The following is a 17,699-nucleotide window of genomic DNA, read 5'->3' on the forward strand; positions in this document are numbered from 1 at the left end:
CTACATGAGATATTTGAGATTTTGCTGCCAATGTTTTCTAGGATTTTTATGGTTTTGTGACTTATATTTAAGTCTTTTTCCATTTTGAGTTTATTCTTGTGTGTGGTGTAAGTTGGCATTCTAGTTTCATTTTTTTTTGCATGTACCTATCCAGTTTTCCCAACAGCATTTATTGAAGAGATTATCTTTACTCCACTGTATGCTCTTGCCTCTTTGTCAAATATTAATTGAGTACAGTGGCTTGAGTCAATTTTGAGTTCTCTGTTATGTTCCATTGATCTATCTGCCTGTTCTTGTACCAGTACTAGGCTGTTTTGAGCATAGTGGCTTTGTAATATAGCTTGATATCTGGTATTGTGATCCCTCCAACCTTGTTCTTCTTTCTCAAGATTGCTGTGGCTATTTGGGATCTTTTTTGGTTCCGTATAAATTTTTAGAATATTTGTTATAGATCTGTGTAATATGCCATTGGTATTTTAATAGGAATTGCACTGAGTCTGTAAATTGCTCTGGGTAGTATGGACATTTTAATTATGTTAATTCTTCCAGTTCACGAACATGGTACATGCTTCCACTTGTTTGTATCTTCTGCTGTTTTCTTTTTCAATGCCCTATCGTTTTCCAAGTACAGGTCTTTTACTTCCTTGGTTGAGTTTATTCCCAGGTATCTTATTTTTTGTTGTTGTTGCAATAGTAAATGGGATTACTTTTTTTAGTTTCTCTAAAACTAAACATTTTATTGTTGTATAAAAATATCATCGATTTCTGGATGTTAATTTTGTATCCTGCTACTTCACTGAATTCATTTATTAAATCCAGCAGTTTTTTGGTGGAGTCTTTAGAATTTTCTATGTACAATATGATGTCTTCTGTGAACAATGACAATTTTACCTTCCTCCTTTCCAATTTGGATGCCTTTTATTTTTTTCTTCTTGTCTGATTGCTCTGGCTAGGACTTCTAGTATTATGTTGAATAAGAGTGGTGAAAGCAGGCATCCTGTCTTGTTCCTGATCTTAAGGGAAACCCTTTAGTTTTGCCCATTGAGTATGGTGTTAGCTGTAGGTTGTCACATATGGCTTTTATTATGTTGAAGTATGACCTCTCTATTCCCACTCTGCTGAGAGCTTTTATCATAAATATTGGATTTTGTCAAGTTTTTTCATCCATTGATATGATTTTTATCCTTCATTTTAGAACTGAATTTCTAAACTAGATTACTCTTGATCCAAATCCAGGGATATCCCTACATATCTGGGAAATATTGCAGGTTCAGTTCCAGACCACTGCAATAAAGCAAGTTGTAATATTTTTTTCTGGTGGAAGGTCTTGTCATTAGTTTGTAAAAACACACCTGTGAAGTACAATAAAATGAGGTGACCTGCATCTATCAGATAATCTGGGTAGAAGGTGCCACCATGTGGTTTACTACCTTAAAAAGAATTAAAATATGATAAAATGCACTGAATACAGGCAGCATGGTCATTCTATGCCTAAAACTGCCTAGTAAGGCATTTCAGTGTCTTAAAGCACCTCAACATCAGCCTGGACATCTGTTGTCCCTGTTCCACAAAAATGAAGGCATGCCAGTCATTAGCCTCTTTTAGCTTTAACATTCTTTAAATCTGTAAGTTATTGTAGAATTTTTAGGGGAAAAATTATCTAAAGTAAAATAACTGTGTGACCATTTAAACAAACTCTAGTAATATAGAAAAATATTATAATCCAGGTGTTCAAACATAAGAATAACATTAACATCCCTTTTGCCATCTCATAGATTTAAAAGACTCCTGTGGGCTTGCCACTGATGGATGACTAACTTTTCCTGGGCTAAGAAACTGGGGATAACCTATGAGCGTCTAGTTCCTGTGGCATGACAATAAAGGGGATTGGTGACATCAAAGTCAGTCTTTTGTTGTGTCATAACTTTTCAGCTTTTGTAGCAGGTTTCACCAGTCAGTCAGTAGGTGTATGTATCAGTCACTAGCACTAAGCTCAAGAAGGCCTTGCTTACTAAGATCACTTGGCTGGAATGGAGCAAATAAAGAATTACTTTTGTTTTGTGGGGGTATTTAAATTTTATTTATTGATTTGAGAGAGAGGGGAAGGGCAGAGAGAAAGAAGTTTGTTGTTAAAATGGAGTCTAAATGCTTTTAGATAGAAAGATAAGCAAATAAACATGGGTGTATATGTGTCTATACACAGGTGCCGGAGTATAGATGGTTATTGAGTAATCAAAGAATAATACAGCTGTACTTTTAAAAGCACACAGCTATTTGTTACTGATTCACTCATAGGTACCTGCCAAGTGCTAAGGCATGTGGCAAGAATATGGAGATCAAGTAATGTGGATTCTAATTTGAGCTGTGATCTATTAACCTTGGGTATGCCAGTTATCCCCTTTGGGCCTTAGTTTCTTAGCTGTCTAATGAAGGGTTTGGAGTCAGTTATTTCTAAGGCTTCTTCAGTTCTAAGAATCTGTATATCCAGTAACCATTCAGCATACGGTTCAGCTCTTAACTAGAGAGGATTGTCAGAATGTGGAAAGTGTATTAGCATCTTGCCCTTACTATCAAGAGGCTTAATCTGGTAAACAGAAACAAAGGACCAGTTCTGAACAAATTCCAAAGGTGAGCTTCATCCCCACCTAAATGTCCATAATCTACAGCAAATCAGTAAGTTCTTTGCTTTAAGTGCCTAACCAGTTACTTATCACTTAATCCCTCTTTTTAACCCTCCAGGACTCAACCCTCCTTTCTATTTTTATTTGTCTTCCTTTTCACTTTGGTGAAAGAATAGAAAAAAAATTGAGTGGCAGCCCGACTAGTGTGGCTAAGTGTTTGAGCATTGACCTATGAACCTGGAGGTCACGGTTTGATTCCCAGTCAGGGCGCATGCCCGGGTTATGGGCTCCATCCCCAGTGTGGGGTGTGTAGAAGGCAGCCAATCAATGATTCTCTCTCATCATTGATGTTTCTGTTACTCTCCCTCTTCCTTCCTCTCTAAAATCAACAAAAATATATATTTTTTAAAAATTGAGTGGCACATCTTCAAAGAAGAAATAAAGTTAGAATTATGTGAAAATATTTGATAAAAATAAACTACAAATAATCCATATTCAGAAGCAGCCCTATTTTATATTCTAGTCTATGATTCTTGGGGAAATTTAACTGAAGTTTAATTAAAAGAGCAGACAGATCCTGAATGTGGCCTTCCAATATTGCCCAAAGCAAAATACCCATTACCTATGGTAATACATTCCATAGTATAGAAAAATTACAACCTCCAGATAAGACTCTCTCTTTGTATTTCTAATATTGTTTTATTGTTTAAAATATTACATATGTCTCTTTTTTCCCCGATTGCCCCCCCCCCCAGCCGTCTACTCCCACCCCCAAGGGCAAGCCCCTACCGCCCCAGTATCTGTGTCCATTGGTTATGTTAATATGCATGCATACAAGTTCTTTGGTTGGTCTCTAACCCCCCTCCCCTGCTCCTTGTCCCTGAATCTATTTTTATTCATCAGTCTATGTTGATCATTATGTCACACATATGAGTGAGATCATGTGATATTTATCTTTCTCTTACTGGCTTATTTCGCTTAGCATAATGCTCTCCAGTTCCATCCATGCTGTTGCATACGGTAAAGGTTCCTTCTTTTTTATAGCAGCGTAGTATTCCAATGTGCAGATGTACCACAGTTTTTTAATCCACTCATCTGCTGATGGGCACTTAGGCTGTTTCCAAATCTTAGCTATTATAAATTGTGCCGCTATGAACATAGGGGTGCATATATCCTTTTTGATTGGTGTTTCTGGTTTCTAGAAGTGGGATTAAGACTATCTCCTTTAACTAGAAATTCCATAGAGTGGCTTTAATCTTATCAGCAAATAATTCCTAAGAGCAGTGGCAGGCATAGCCTCCTATTGAGATTTTCTGTCCCAAATTCGCCTTATTTATTCATCTTAAAAGTGGAATTCAGGAATAAAACTGTGTGGCTTAGTGGCTGAGCATCCACCCATGAACCAGGAGATCACGGTTCAATTCCTGGTCAGGGTACATGCCCCCAGTGTGGGGCATGCAGGAGGCAGCCAATCAGTGATTCTCTCTCACCATTGAAGTTTCTATCCCTCTCACCCTCCCTTCCTCTCTCTGAAATAAATTTTTTAAAAAAATGTTTTAAAGAAATAAGGCCCAGCTGGTATGGCTCATTGGTTGAGCACATGCCCAGGTTGCAGGCTTGATCCCAGTGTGGGGCATGCAGGAGGCAGCCAATCAATGATTCTTTTTCATCATTGATGTTTCTATCTCTCTCTCCCCCTCTCGCTTCCTCTCTAAAATCAATACTAATCTATTTTTAATACAAGAAAATAAGATGGTTGTCATAAGGAAGAAGTATTAACATATATATTTAAATTAAAAAATGAAGTTAGACCGGGTGAGACCATGTGTCCCTGGATCCGGGTGAGGCCTCGTGCACCTAGGCCCGGGTGAGCCCAAGTGGCCCTGGGTCTGGGAGAGGCCAAGCATCCCTGGGTCCGGGTGAGACCATGTGTCCCAGGATCCGGGTGAGGCCTCGTGCACCTAGGCCCGGGTGAGCCCAAGTGGCCCTGGGGCTGGGAGAGGCCAAGCGTCCCTGGGTCCGGGTGAGACCATGCGTCCCTGGATCTGGGTGAGGCCTCGTGCACCTAGGCCCGGGTGAGCCCAAGTGGCCCTGGGTCTGAGAGTGGCCAAACGTTCCTGGGTCTGGGTGAGACCATGTGTCCCTGGATCCGGGTGAGGCCTCGTGCACCTAGGCCCGGGTGAGCCCAATTGGCCCTGGGTTGGGGAGAGGCCAAGCGTCCCTGGGTCCGGGTGAGACCATGTGTCCCAGGATCCGGGTGAGGCCTCGTGCACCTAGGCCCGGGTGAGCACAAGTGGCCCTGGGTCTGGGAGAGGCCAAGCGTCCCTGGGTCCGGGAGAGACCATATGTCCCTGGATCCGGGTGAGGCCTCGTGCACCTAGGCCCGGGTGAGCCCAAGTGGCCCTGGGTCTGGGAGAGGCCAAGCGTCCCTGGGTCCGGGTGAGACCATGCGTCCCTGGATCCGGATGAGGCCTCATGCACCTAGGCCCGGGTGAGCCCAAGTGGCCCTGGGTCTGGGAGAGGCAAAGCGTCCCTGGGTCCGGGTGAGACCATGTGTCCCTGGATCCGGATGAGGCCTCGTGCACCTAGGCCCGGGTGAGCCCAAGTGGCCCTGGGTCTGGGAGTGGCCAAACGTTCCTGGGTCTGGGTGAGACCATGTGTCCCTGGATCTGGGTGAGGCCTCGTGCACCTAGGCACGGGTGAGCCCAAGTGGCCCTGGGTCGGGGAGAGGCCAAGCGTCCCTGGGTCCGGGTGAGACCATGTGTCCCTGGATCCGGGTGAGGCCTCGTGCACCTAGGCCCGGGTGAGCCCAAGTGGCCCTAGGTCTGGGAGAGGCCAAGCGTCCCTGGGTCCGGGTGAGACCATGTGTCCCTGGATCCGGGTGAGGCCTCGTGCACCTAGGCCCGGGTGAGCCCAAGTGGCCCTGGGTCTGGGAGAGGCCAAGCATCCCTGGGTCCGGGTGAGACCATGTGTCCCAGGATCCGGGTGAGGCCTCGTGCACCTAGGCCCGGGTGAGCCCAAGTGGCCCTGGGTCTGGGAGAGGCCAAGCGTCCCTCGGTCCGGGTGAGACCATGTGCCCCTGGATCCGGATGAGGCCTCGTGCACCTAGGCCCGGGTGAGCCCAAGTGGCCCTGGGTCTGGGAGAGGCCAAGCGTCCCTGGGTCCGGGAGAGACCATGTGTCCCTGGATCCAGGTGAGGCCTTGTGCAACTAAGCCCGGGTGAGGCCACGTGCCCCTGGGTCTGGGAGAGGCCAAGTGTCCCTGGGTACGGGTGAAGCCAGATCCTGGGTCCGGGTGAGGCCGTGCGCCCCTGGATCCATCCGGGTGAGGCTGGGTCCCAGGCCCGGGTGAGACCACGCGCCCCTTGGGTATGGGTGAGGCCACGTGCCCCTTAGTCCAGGTGACGCCGTGCCCCTGGGTTCGGCCGAGACCAAACCAGAGGGAGTCGGACCTCCATTACCACCATTTGTCCACCATCCAGAGCTGAGGGGTCAGTGCTGACATGTACACATAAGGAACTACTGGACATCGAAATTGGGTCTCAAAAGAACTGTTGGTCCAGGGGGAAGCTCGCTACAGATTGATTCATTTGCCTGTCAGCATAAATATTATTGCTCGTCTCACATTCAGTTCTTATTAGTATATATCTAGTGACATTTGATCTCGTTCATCTAGAGGAAATGATGAACAACATAGACTGAGGAACAAGAACAGAACCAGAAGCAAGGAGGCATCGATCGGACTATCGGGCCTCAGAGGGAGGATAGGGGAGGGTAAGGGGAGGGTGGGGGGAGGGGGAGAGTTCAACCAAAGGACCTGTATGCATGCATATAAGCCTATCCAACGGTTAAGTTCAACAGGGGATTGGGGCATGCGTGGGGAGAGGGGTGGGATGGGAATGGGGGGATGAGGACAAATATGTGACACCTTAATCAATAAAGAAATTTAAAAAAATAAATAAATAAATAAATTAAAAAATGAAGTTAGACCTCTTTTGACAGAACTAAATCTGATCAAGCTGACTAGTTTACCATTTGGATTACATGGCAGGCATTTTCTATATGTACTTAAAGCAAATCTTCAATATACTTACCAAAAGCACACATCATTTGCTGCTGTTTATACTTACAAATGTTTGATGGCATATTAATATGAGAGGAGATATGGTTTTTCAGAATTCTTTTAGGGGCTATTCCAACAAAAATAGTTTGGAAATTATTGCAGCAGCTTAACCATCTTTAATTCACCTTTAGTTCATCTTAACCATCTTTTCCATCATCTCCCACATCTAGTCAACCGTACTGATTTTTTTCTATTATATACTAGAGGCCCGGTGCACGAAGTTTGTGCATGGGGGGGGGGGGGGGGGGGCCTCATACCAGCCTGCACCCTCTCCAATCTGGGATCCCTCTCACAATCTACGACTGCTGGCTCCCAACTGCTCGCCTGCCTGCCTTCCTGATTGCCCCTAACCGCTTCTGCCTGCCAACCTGAGCACCCCCTAACCACTCCCCTGCCAGCCTGATTGATGCCTAACTGCTCCCGTGCCAGCCTGTTTGCCCCTAACTGCCCTCCCCTGCAGGCCTGGTCCCCCCAAACTTCTCTCCCCTGCAGGCCTGGGTCCCCTCCAACTGCCCTTCCCTGCAGGCCCGGTCACCCCCAATTTCCCTCCTCTGCCAGCCTGGTCACCCCTAACTGCCCTCCCCTGCAGGCCTGATCGCCCCCAACTGCCTCCCTTGCAGGCGTGGTCCCTCCCAAACTGCCCTCCCCTGCTGGCCATCTTGTGGCAGCCATCTTGTGTCCACATGGGGGCAGCCATCTTGTGTGTTGGAGTGATGGTCAATTCACATATTACTCTTTTATTAGATAGAATAGAGGCTTGGTGCATGGGTGGGGGCCGGCTGGTTTGCCATGAAGGGTGTCGTGGATCAGGGTGGGGGTTCCCTTTGGGCATGGGGCGGCCTGGGCAAGGGGCCTGTGGTGGTTTGCAGGTCGGCCATGTCCCCCGGTGACCCAAGCAGAGGCCCTGGTATCTGGGATTTATTTATCTTCTATAATTGAAACTTTGTAGCCTTGAGTGGAGGCCTGGGCCTGCCAGGGTGTGCGGAAAGCTTGGCTTCCTCCATCACCAAGGGCAACTCAAGCCTCCTGCTCTCTCCAGCTCTGTGGCTGCCACCATTTTTGTTGGGATTTATTTATCTTCAATAATTGAAACTTTGTAGCCTTGAGTAGAGGTCTGGGCCAGCCAGGGTGTACAGAAAGCTTGGCTTCCTCCATTGCCGGGGAAACCCGTGGCTGCAGCCATCTTGGTTGGGTTAATTTGCATACTCTCTCCTGATTGGCTGGTGGGCGTGGCTTGTGTGTAGCGGATTGATGGTCAGTTTGCATATTACTCTTTTATTAGATAGGATAGAAGGATATTTCAGGCTCTGCCTGTTTTCATCTTTGCTACTAGGGGGGAAATAGTCTTTTGGTGACAATTCCATGTTCTTTCCTGTCCCTGTGTCCTTTACTACATTATTCCCCTCCCTTGGAATGCCCTTTCCTTCTTTCTTCTCTCTTCATCCTAAATGTTCTGATCATTATTGATTTCTCTCTTCTCTAACCACTACAACCTTGGCTATTCCATACAGTTAGCACTTACAGAACATCATTCTTTGATATTTCTTCTCTACCTAGAAAGTTCCTTAAGAGTTAAAAAGCACCTCTTAAAATTTCTACCATATCCTCCTTTTTGCCTAAAGCAGTGTGGCCACATAATAGATGCTTAATAAATATTTCACTGACTGCCTAGAACAATGGTCAGCAAACTCATTAGTCAACAGAGCCAAATATCAACAGTACAATGATTGAAATTTCTTTTGAGAGCCAAATTTTTTAACTTAAACTTCTTCTAACGCCACTTCTTCAAAATAGACTCACCCAGGCTGTGGTATTTTGTGGAAGAACCACACTCAAGGGCCGCATGTGGCTCACAAGCCGCAGTTTGCTGACCACAGGCCTAGAATACAGAGTATTTGTTTATTCATTCTTTCATCCATTCAGCAAATAGTCTCAAGACCTTTTTTTGTACCAGAAACTGTACTAGGCACTGAGGTATGGTAGTGGAAAAAATTGACAAAAATCCCTGTTTTCAAATAATTCTAAATAAGTAAAATATATCGTATTTGAAAGAGTAATAAGTGCCAAGAGGAAACTACAGCAAAAAAAAAAAAAAAAAGGAAGTGTGGTTGGTGGTGGGTGAGGGGAACATATGCAATCTCACTGATAGCGTGACTTTTTAGTTAGGATCTAAAGTGAGAAGGAATGTAAGGAAGGACTTGAGCTTCTTTGTGAAAGATCATTCCAGGCAAGGAACCTATTATATGAAGGCCACAAGGCTGGACCTGCTTGATGTTCCAAGGAGAGCTTTGTGGAGGCAGAGATGAGTCAGAGAAAGGTGGAGTGGGAAAGGGGTGAGCAGATCTATAGGTTCTGGTCAGACTTTGGCTTTTGTTGAGTGAGAGTGAAGGCCTTCTGAGGGTTTTGAGCAGAGGAATGAGCAGATCAGATTTATGCTATAATAAAATCCCTCTGACACTGTGTTAAAGATAGACTGAAGGGAGAGGCAAGAGCAGAGGCAGGGAGATCAGTCAGGAGGCGACTATAATAACACAAGCCAGACATGGTGTTGACTTGGACACATGGGAAGAAGTGGTCAGATTCAGGGTTTATTTTGAAGGTAGAACAGGAGTCACTTACTGATTGGGTTGAAAGGAAGGGAGGTCAAGAATGATGGCAAGGTTGCAAGGTTTCAGTCTGAGTGAACAGAAGGGTAAGTTGCTGTTTGCTGAAATGGGGAAGGCTAAAGGAGGAATAGGTTTAGTGAGGGATGTATGTCAGCAGTTCATTTTGTTAAAGCTGAGATATTCATTAGGCATATATTCCTAATGGAGTCAAGTAGGCTATACAAGAAGGCTATACAACCTCAGGGAAGAGGTTCAGGCTAGAGATGAACATTTGGAAGACATCAGCAAACAGATGGTATGTATTTAAAGCAGTGTGACTGGATGAGATAGCTGAGTGTTTCACTGTTAAAGCAGAGGTAAAGCAATCTCACATTTATTAAGTATCTAATATGTACCAGGCTTAATACATGAATCCTGAGCTAGATTTTCATTTTACTGATGAAATTAAGGCCCAAAAAAGGTTAACTAATCAACAAACCTGAGGTTAACAGCTAGTAAGTAGCAGAACTGGGTATTCAAACTGAGATCTGTCATAACTCCAAAGTTCATGTTCTTTTAACCATCCAGTGCCTTAATTTTATATATATATATATATATATATATATATATATATATATATATATTTGAATATATTTTATTGATTTTTTACAGAGAGGAAGGGAGAGGGATAGAGAGCCAGAAACATCGATGAGAGAGAAGCATCGATCAGTTGCCTCCTGCACACTCCCTACTGGGGATGTGCCCACAACCAAGGTACATGCCCTTGATCGGAATCGAACCTGAAACCCTTGAGTCCGCAGGCTGACGCTCTATCCCAGTGATGGTGAACCTATGACACGCGTGTCAGCAGTGACACGTGTAGCCATTTCTGATGACACGCGGCCGCTGAGGCGGCCACATGCCAAGGATGAAACATTTGCGAAATAATGTTTTCTCCTCAAAGTGACACACTACCCGAGTTATGCTCAGTTTTTTGGCAAAGTTTGACACATCAAGCTCAAAAGGTTGCCCATCACTGCTCTATCCACTGAGCCAAACCGGTCAGGGCCAGTGCCTTAATAGTACATTGCATTTTGCTCCTGACAAATCAGTGCCCTTATTTTATATATTTATACTAGAGGCCCAGAGCATGAAATTCGTGCACGGGGAGGGGGGGATCCTTGGGGGGGGGGGGGAGGGTTTGAATTGTGTTTTTAAGAATGGGTAGCATTTCATTTGGTAGAGTGGTAGTTTGAGAAGATATTCCACTCAAAGGGACTGATGTGAGCTAAAGTCTAGGGACAAAAGACACAGGACATGTTTGGGCAAAAACAAGATCAGTTTTAGCCAGAGAAATGGAAACTTTAACTAGAAATGTAGTTTTTAGAAGACAGACCTCGAATCTTAGGCTTAGGAATTTGTACTCTGTTGAGTAGTCAGTTGGTGGTTTCTAAGCAGGAGTTGAAAAGAGTACTCTGGTGTAGGATTACTGGGAAAGTGAGGCTACAGGCAGAGATCAAGTAGGAGGCCATTCCAAGAGTTTATATTTGAGTGCCTGATGGCCTTAACTGTAAATGTAGCACAGAAAAAAGGGATTAAGGGTGGTGAGACACTGCAAAGGAGGAATCTACAGAATTTGATGACTGGATATAGGGAACCAAAGAAAGGGAAGAGGCAAAACAACTTCAAGCTTTTGAATGTGGTTGTATGACTTGAAGAAAGCTAACAGCATTAATAAACAAAAAAAGAAAAGAAGGCTGATTTAAGGGAATAAGTCATGTTTTATAGAGTACAAGAAGGCTGATTTAAGGGAATAAGTCATGTTTTATAGAGTACAAGATGGTATGAGATAGCAAACTAAAAATGTCCAGCCAGGAAATGTGGAACTGAAACTTAAGTAGGATTAAAAATGTGTATTTGTTTTTGGCATAAAGATCGTATTAAGTTACATGACAGTAGATGTAGTTTTCTAATAGTAAGAATAATAAAGGTCAAGACAAAATCCTGGAGGGCAGCCGTATTTAGGAACCAGAAGAAAAGCCTTAATTGAAAAAGACAAAGAAAGGTAGATTGGTGTAATCTGTTCAGATTATAGTTGGCCACCATTTGCCAGTGAAGGTAAACACAGGAAGTGAGAGTAAATGTTTAGGGACCTTCCACAGCAATTTGACAGTGTCATGTCATCCAAGCCCATGACTTTGTATTTCACAAAATGTTGGTCCGCCCTGGCCTGGTAGAGCATTGGGCCTGATACACCAGGGTTGCGTGTTCGATCCCCAGTCAGAGCACATGGGAGAGTCAACCAATGAATGCATAAATGTGTGGAACAACAAAATTAATGTTTCTCACTTTCCCTTCATCTCTTTCTAAAATCAATAAATAAGGATTGGTCCACAACAGATGGGAAATTGAAAAAACTGTCTATACCACTAACCGAGAAGTACTGGGTTAGAGGATAAAATAATTAAGGAGTGGTATACACCCAAGAGAACTCAAGATACATATTCACACAAAAACTTGTACACAAATGTTCATAGCAGCCTTATTCATAATACCCAAAAAGTAGAAATCACCCAAGTGTCCCATCAACTATTGATGTGGTGTGTCCACTTTGTAATATTATTCAGTCATTAAAAAAGAATGAACTGATATATACAATAACAGTGATGGGCAACCTTTTGAGCTTGGTGTGTCAAACTTCGCCAAAAAACTGAGCATAACTCGGGTAGTGTGTCACTTTGAGGAAAAAACTAACTCCAAGACTCTAGTCGCAAATGTTTCATCCTCAGGAGCAGCAAATGTTTCATCCTCAGCATGCGGCCGCATGTCATCAGAAATGGCTACGTGTGTCAGTGCTGACACGCGTGTCATAGGTTCGCCATCACTGTATAACAAAATTAACCTTGAAAACGATATGCTAACTGAAAGACCCAGACATAAAAGGCCCATATATTGTACAACTTCATGTACATGAAATACCCATAATTGGTAAATCCATAGAGACAGAAAGTAGATTGATAGTTGCCAAGGGCTAGGACAGTGATGGCGAACCTATGACACGCGTGTCAGCACTGACACGCGTAGCCATTTCTGATGACACGCGGCCGCTGAGGCGGCTGCATGCCGAGGATGAAACATTTGCTGCTCCTGAGGATGAAACATTTGCGAAATAATGTTTTTTCCTCAAAGTGACACACTACCCGAGTTATGCTCAGTTTTTTGGCGAAGTTTGACACACCAAGCTCAAAAGGTTGCCCATCACTGGGCTAGGAGAATATGGAGAGTGGCTGCTAACAGGTATGGAGTTACTTTGGGAGAGATGAAAACATTCTGGAATTAAATAGTGGGGATGGTTGTGCAACCTTGTGAATATACCAAAAACCACTGAATTCTACACTTTGAAATGGTAGATTTTATGTTATGTGAATTATCTCAATAGAAAAAGAAAAGGAGCCTGGCCAGTGTGGCTCAGTGGTTGAGCATCGACCTATGAACCAGGAAGTCACAGTTTGATTCCTGGTCAGGGTGTGTGCCCAGGTTGCAGGCTTGATCCCCAGTCGGGGAGGGAGGAGAAGGGGCGTGCAGTAGGCAGCTGATCAATGATTCTCTCTCATCATTGATGTTTCTATCTCTCTCTTTCCCTTCCTCTCTGAAATAAATAAAAATATATTTTTTAAAAAGAAAGAAAAGCAACGGAGACACTGTGTTTCTCAAAACCAATGAAAGAGAAACTTTCAAAGAAAATGAAAAGATTCTGGGTGTCAGGGCGCATACAGGAGGCAACTGATCGATGTTTCCCTCACACATCAATATTTCCCTCTTTTTCTTCCTCCCCTCTAAAATAAATTTTTTAAAAATATCCTCAGGTGAGGATTAAAAATAGAAAATACAGCAGGGAAGTTGAGGAAGCTGGGAAGAAGAAAAGACTGTTGGACTTGGCATTATAAGAAGGCAGATTAAGGCAAAACATCAGTCCATATGTCAGCAGTTCTCAAAGGGGAGCCCATGAACTCCTAGGGAGCCCCGAGAACCCTTTTATCTTTCCCTCTGTATTCCTCACTTTCATGCACTCACAATAAAAAAATAACAAGCCAGTTTCACGCAAGAAGGTCCTGGATGAAGCAGTAAGTATTAGGAATTGTATTAAATCTCAACCCTTCTTAATAGTCTGGAGAAATGAGAAAAGTGCCTAAAGCACTTCTGCATCCTGAAGTACAAGGCTGTCCGGAGGCAGAGGACTTGTGCAGTTGCTTGAGTTGCATGTTCAATTAACAGATTTTTTTCATGGAACAGCATTTTTACTTGAGAAAAAAAACAACTGACAAACTTAGACATGGATTATTTAGACATGGGCATTTGGCAGATATTTTTTTGAAAACGTGAGCCTGTCACTTAAAGGAAAATAACAGACACTATTTGTCATGAATAATAAAACTCAAGCTTTCAATTGAAAATTTTTAGAATTTTGGAAAACTTTTTTGTATCTGCTATCATAAGCTTGACAACTTCTCAATACATACAGATTTTTATGTTGAAGATCAATGGTGATATTAAAAGATGTGATTTTTTTATACTGTATTTTAATGACATATTGTCAATATTTGGAAGATCTGCCTAATACAGTTAACCATTGCTTTCCAGATGACCAGTGCATGATATTACAAAAACCATGCCTGGGTAAAAGATCCATTCAAAGCACATGAGAGACCACTAGATTTTAACATAACAGAATATGAATAGTTCATTGATATGGTTGCTGCACATTCCACAATCTGTCAAGTTTAGGTATAATATCAAAGAATATCCAAATTTATCTGGAAAAGCTATTGATTCACCTTCCAACTATATATCTGTATAAAGATTTTCTTCATATAGTTTAACCAAAACAACAGATTAAATACAGAAGCACATTTGAGAATCCAGCTATCTTCTATTTAGAGAAAGGCCAGAAATTTGTACAAGTGTAAAACAATGCCATTCTCTGCATTCAATGATTGTTTTGGGGAAATATATTTGTTTTCATTAAAGGTATGATATTTAGCTCTGGCCAGTGTGCCTCAGTTGGTTGAGTGTTGTCCAATGTACCAGGAGGTCACATATTCAATTCTTGGTCAGGGCACCATTAAAAAATAATTACAATAATAAATAGAAGTATGATATTTCTATTAATATCTGTTTTTAATATGTTGATTCAAAATTTTTTAATTTTTCTTAATAATTTTTAAATTTTTCTTAGTTTATATCAATTCTTTGTATGGTATTTGAAGTGTTTTTCTTTTCTATAAAACTGGTACCAATATCTGGTTAAGCCAGCATTTAGCAGTCCTAATTCCGTATTCTCCTTGCCAAAACATGCTCTACTTCCTTTTCACCAGAGTCTTATCAATCATTGACTAATCAAATGGGTTCATATCCTATTCCTACAGAACCTAGAAATAGCTCTACAGGATGAAAAGGCAAAGAAATTTACCAGACTTTAATGAAAACAGCTCATTTCTATTTCTTCAAATGAAACCTCAGGACCTCTAAAATTAATAATTTCACAATTGTGCAGAGAATAAGGAGTTCCACTACTAACTAGGTTGTGACAGATCCTAGTCCCTGACTCCAACAGCACTCATGAGGGGATGTCCAGTGACTGACTGGAGAACACAGCTAGATACAATCTGTGTGCAGGACAACCTGAACCCCTCAACAGAGCCAGATTCCGTGTGTCCCAGCAGTCTGCTCTAGCACTGTAAACACCCTAGGTGTTGCTCTTGAAATGCTCCCATTCTAGTATGGGATCACTGGGTTTGGGAGTAGGTTAGGTCATCATCCCACATTTGCTAATGAGTTTCTGAAGGCCTTTCTTTAAATAAAAAGAAAAAAAGTTATAGTACTTCCAAACAAGTTCTTTAAAACCTCCCAGACTTACAAAACTAACCTCTGCCTGCACAGTGGTATTAAAGGAAAGATAGCAACTCTCAGTCATCAAGCTCAGACTTTTATTCTCAGGACCTAGTAAGTACTGCTGCCTTGCATTAGGATTTTAGTAAGACAGTGCTTCTTCACCCTGGCTGCACACCAGATCACTCAGACCTACTGAAGCAGACTCTGTGATGGGTGAGGAGGAGGTACTTCCATTGTTCTCTAAATATTTATCAGGTGACTGTGGCTACTGTATTAAGAATCGGCTCCCACAAGAAAGCATTAAGACTCAGAAACACCTTGTGGGACAACACCCTCCAAAAAAACTCAGCACATCCCTAAAGGGGTGACTGGGCAGCCAGGTTACAAAGCCTGCTGAGCTGAGCAGCAGCCAAGAGCAAGGTTTGGTGTTTACACACTCAAAATCAGCTCTGGTTGTCACAGCAACTCTCCCAGCACAGTTCCTTCTTCCCCTCTGCGGCCTCAATCCAGGCTTTGCTGTTCTCTGTTATGATCTTAATGTTCTTGGTAACCTTAATGGCATGCTGCATTCTTTTCATTATTCTGCCAATTGCACCATCTTATCATATGTTTAGTAGTGTACAATAATACTTCACCTGCCTGTGTGGAACTCAACAACCTCCACTCCTCCAAAATACACCTGAACAAAGGGCCTTGAGTAGCCAGAACCAATGTTAGCAGGCTGAGCACTAAGTCTTTAAGGAAAACACCCAAGACCTTTGCTCTTATATTTCTTTTTTACACCTTTAAAACATACTATTTCTAAGGCCTGCAGTATATTAAAAGCAGGGAAAACAACTATTCTTGGCAGGCACACTGAAAGCTCAAGGACTGACTACTGATCCCTGAATAGGAAGGAAAGGGGCAGAAAAGCCCTAAGAAATGGATACAAGAACTCGGAATGCAGGACAATGTAGGCCCTAACAGAATCAGAGCAACCATTTTACACCTCAGCAGGTTATAAAGTGATCATGACTTTAGAGTAATTATGAACCAGATCACCAAGAAAGTGTTCAATTATATCCACTTTAAGGGGGCAGAGTGATATGTGTTGCATTTTTTAATTTTAAGCATTCCGAATGGTTCAGGGTTTTGGTGATTCCAAGTAGTTAAGGGTTTTAGTGCTTAAAGGGGTATACTCTTAGCTCTCCAGGATTTATTTATGAGTACTCTAAATAATTAAGATATGCCCTATTGTTTCTATTCATTTATACCCCATTTTCTACAAAAGACTTAAGGCAGTCTGATCTTATTCTATATACACTTTCTAGTACCTGGCTCTGGTTCTTAGCAATACTTGCTAATAACGTGGTATTCTGTTCCTGCCAAATTTGATATGTGATATGTATGAAACTTGATCCTATTTCTTTGCTCATTCATCTGACTACGAAGGGGTCAGAGCTGTCTCCCTCTCCCTTGAGCTAGTAATCTTATATCACTTCACCTTAGCTAGCTAGAAAATAAACCATTGCATGACACCTTGTCCCTCATTATGTGATCTACAAACAGAATACCTGGCATGTAGTAGGCATTTAATAAACATTTGTTGAATGAGCCAGTAATCCACAGGATATCTATAAAATTAGCTATTTCCATGAAGCTATAAAATTGAAGTGTCTAGCCCATTATAACAGCAGTAAAAAAAAAAGAGCAAAAAAATGTGTGTTTTTTTTAATAAATAAAAGAAAAAAGAGAAGAAAAAAAAAACAAGAACAAATCCTGGAACCAGGAAGATTAAATGGCGGATACACTGTTAAAAACTTGATTATATAAGTACACAGGATATGATCATAAAGTTTAAAAACACACACACAAAAATTATAGGGAAAGAAGACTAGGACATAAGCCAAATATACAACAGGATTATCCATTTTCTTACTTAATAAATAATTGAGCACTTTCCTTGTATTTGACACTTCTGAGTATTGCAGAGTTAACCAAACTCACAACAATAGTGCCAATGATAAGCTAACACTGTGCAATGATAGGATAGGTAAAGTGTCCTTCTAAAACACAGTAGGAATTCCAGTTCTTCACATGTGCACTGCCAAGCACATCAGCGACTCTTGATAGAACACTAAATGAAAGTGTGTAGTAACACCATGGAACATGCTAATTTTAGTTTAGGAATACCAAATGTTATATTGACCCTCTTTTATTCAGTAAGCAACCTTTGCCCATGCATAATCAGTTCATGGCCCATCAGGAAATCCACTATAGTTCAATTGTGGCCCCAGGACCATACTCTGAATCACTGCTTTAGAAGACATTTTCCCGTGATACTTAATGGATTTCTAACTCGATGGGTGCCCAGCAGTTATAGGATATGTGAGGAGCATCCATACATATCCTATAACTGCTATTCAGTTGTAATGCAGTCAGCAATCCCAGTTTATAGCCTTGTGTTGGTTTATATTTTTCCTCTTGATAATTTGCTGAT

General features: G+C 42.4%; 1 protein-coding gene across 4 annotated transcripts in view; it reads left to right on the top strand.

Moving 5' to 3' along the window:
• Positions 1–17,699, top strand: part of LPCAT3 (lysophosphatidylcholine acyltransferase 3) — a 38,418-nt gene that overhangs the window by 14,057 nt on the left and 6,662 nt on the right. The window contains exon 1 of one of the 4 annotated variants that reach the window (XM_054719328.1): positions 2,048–2,066. The exons of the other annotated variants lie outside the window; for them this stretch is intronic. The gene's annotated coding sequence lies outside the window, so the exon portion shown is untranslated. Of the gene's footprint in view, positions 1–2,047; positions 2,067–17,699 lie in introns of those variants that run through there. 4 annotated transcript variants of the gene reach the window in all.

Source organism: Eptesicus fuscus, chromosome 7 (genome assembly GCF_027574615.1).
Source record: "Eptesicus fuscus isolate TK198812 chromosome 7, DD_ASM_mEF_20220401, whole genome shotgun sequence".
Lineage (NCBI taxonomy): Eukaryota > Metazoa > Chordata > Mammalia > Chiroptera > Vespertilionidae > Eptesicus > Eptesicus fuscus.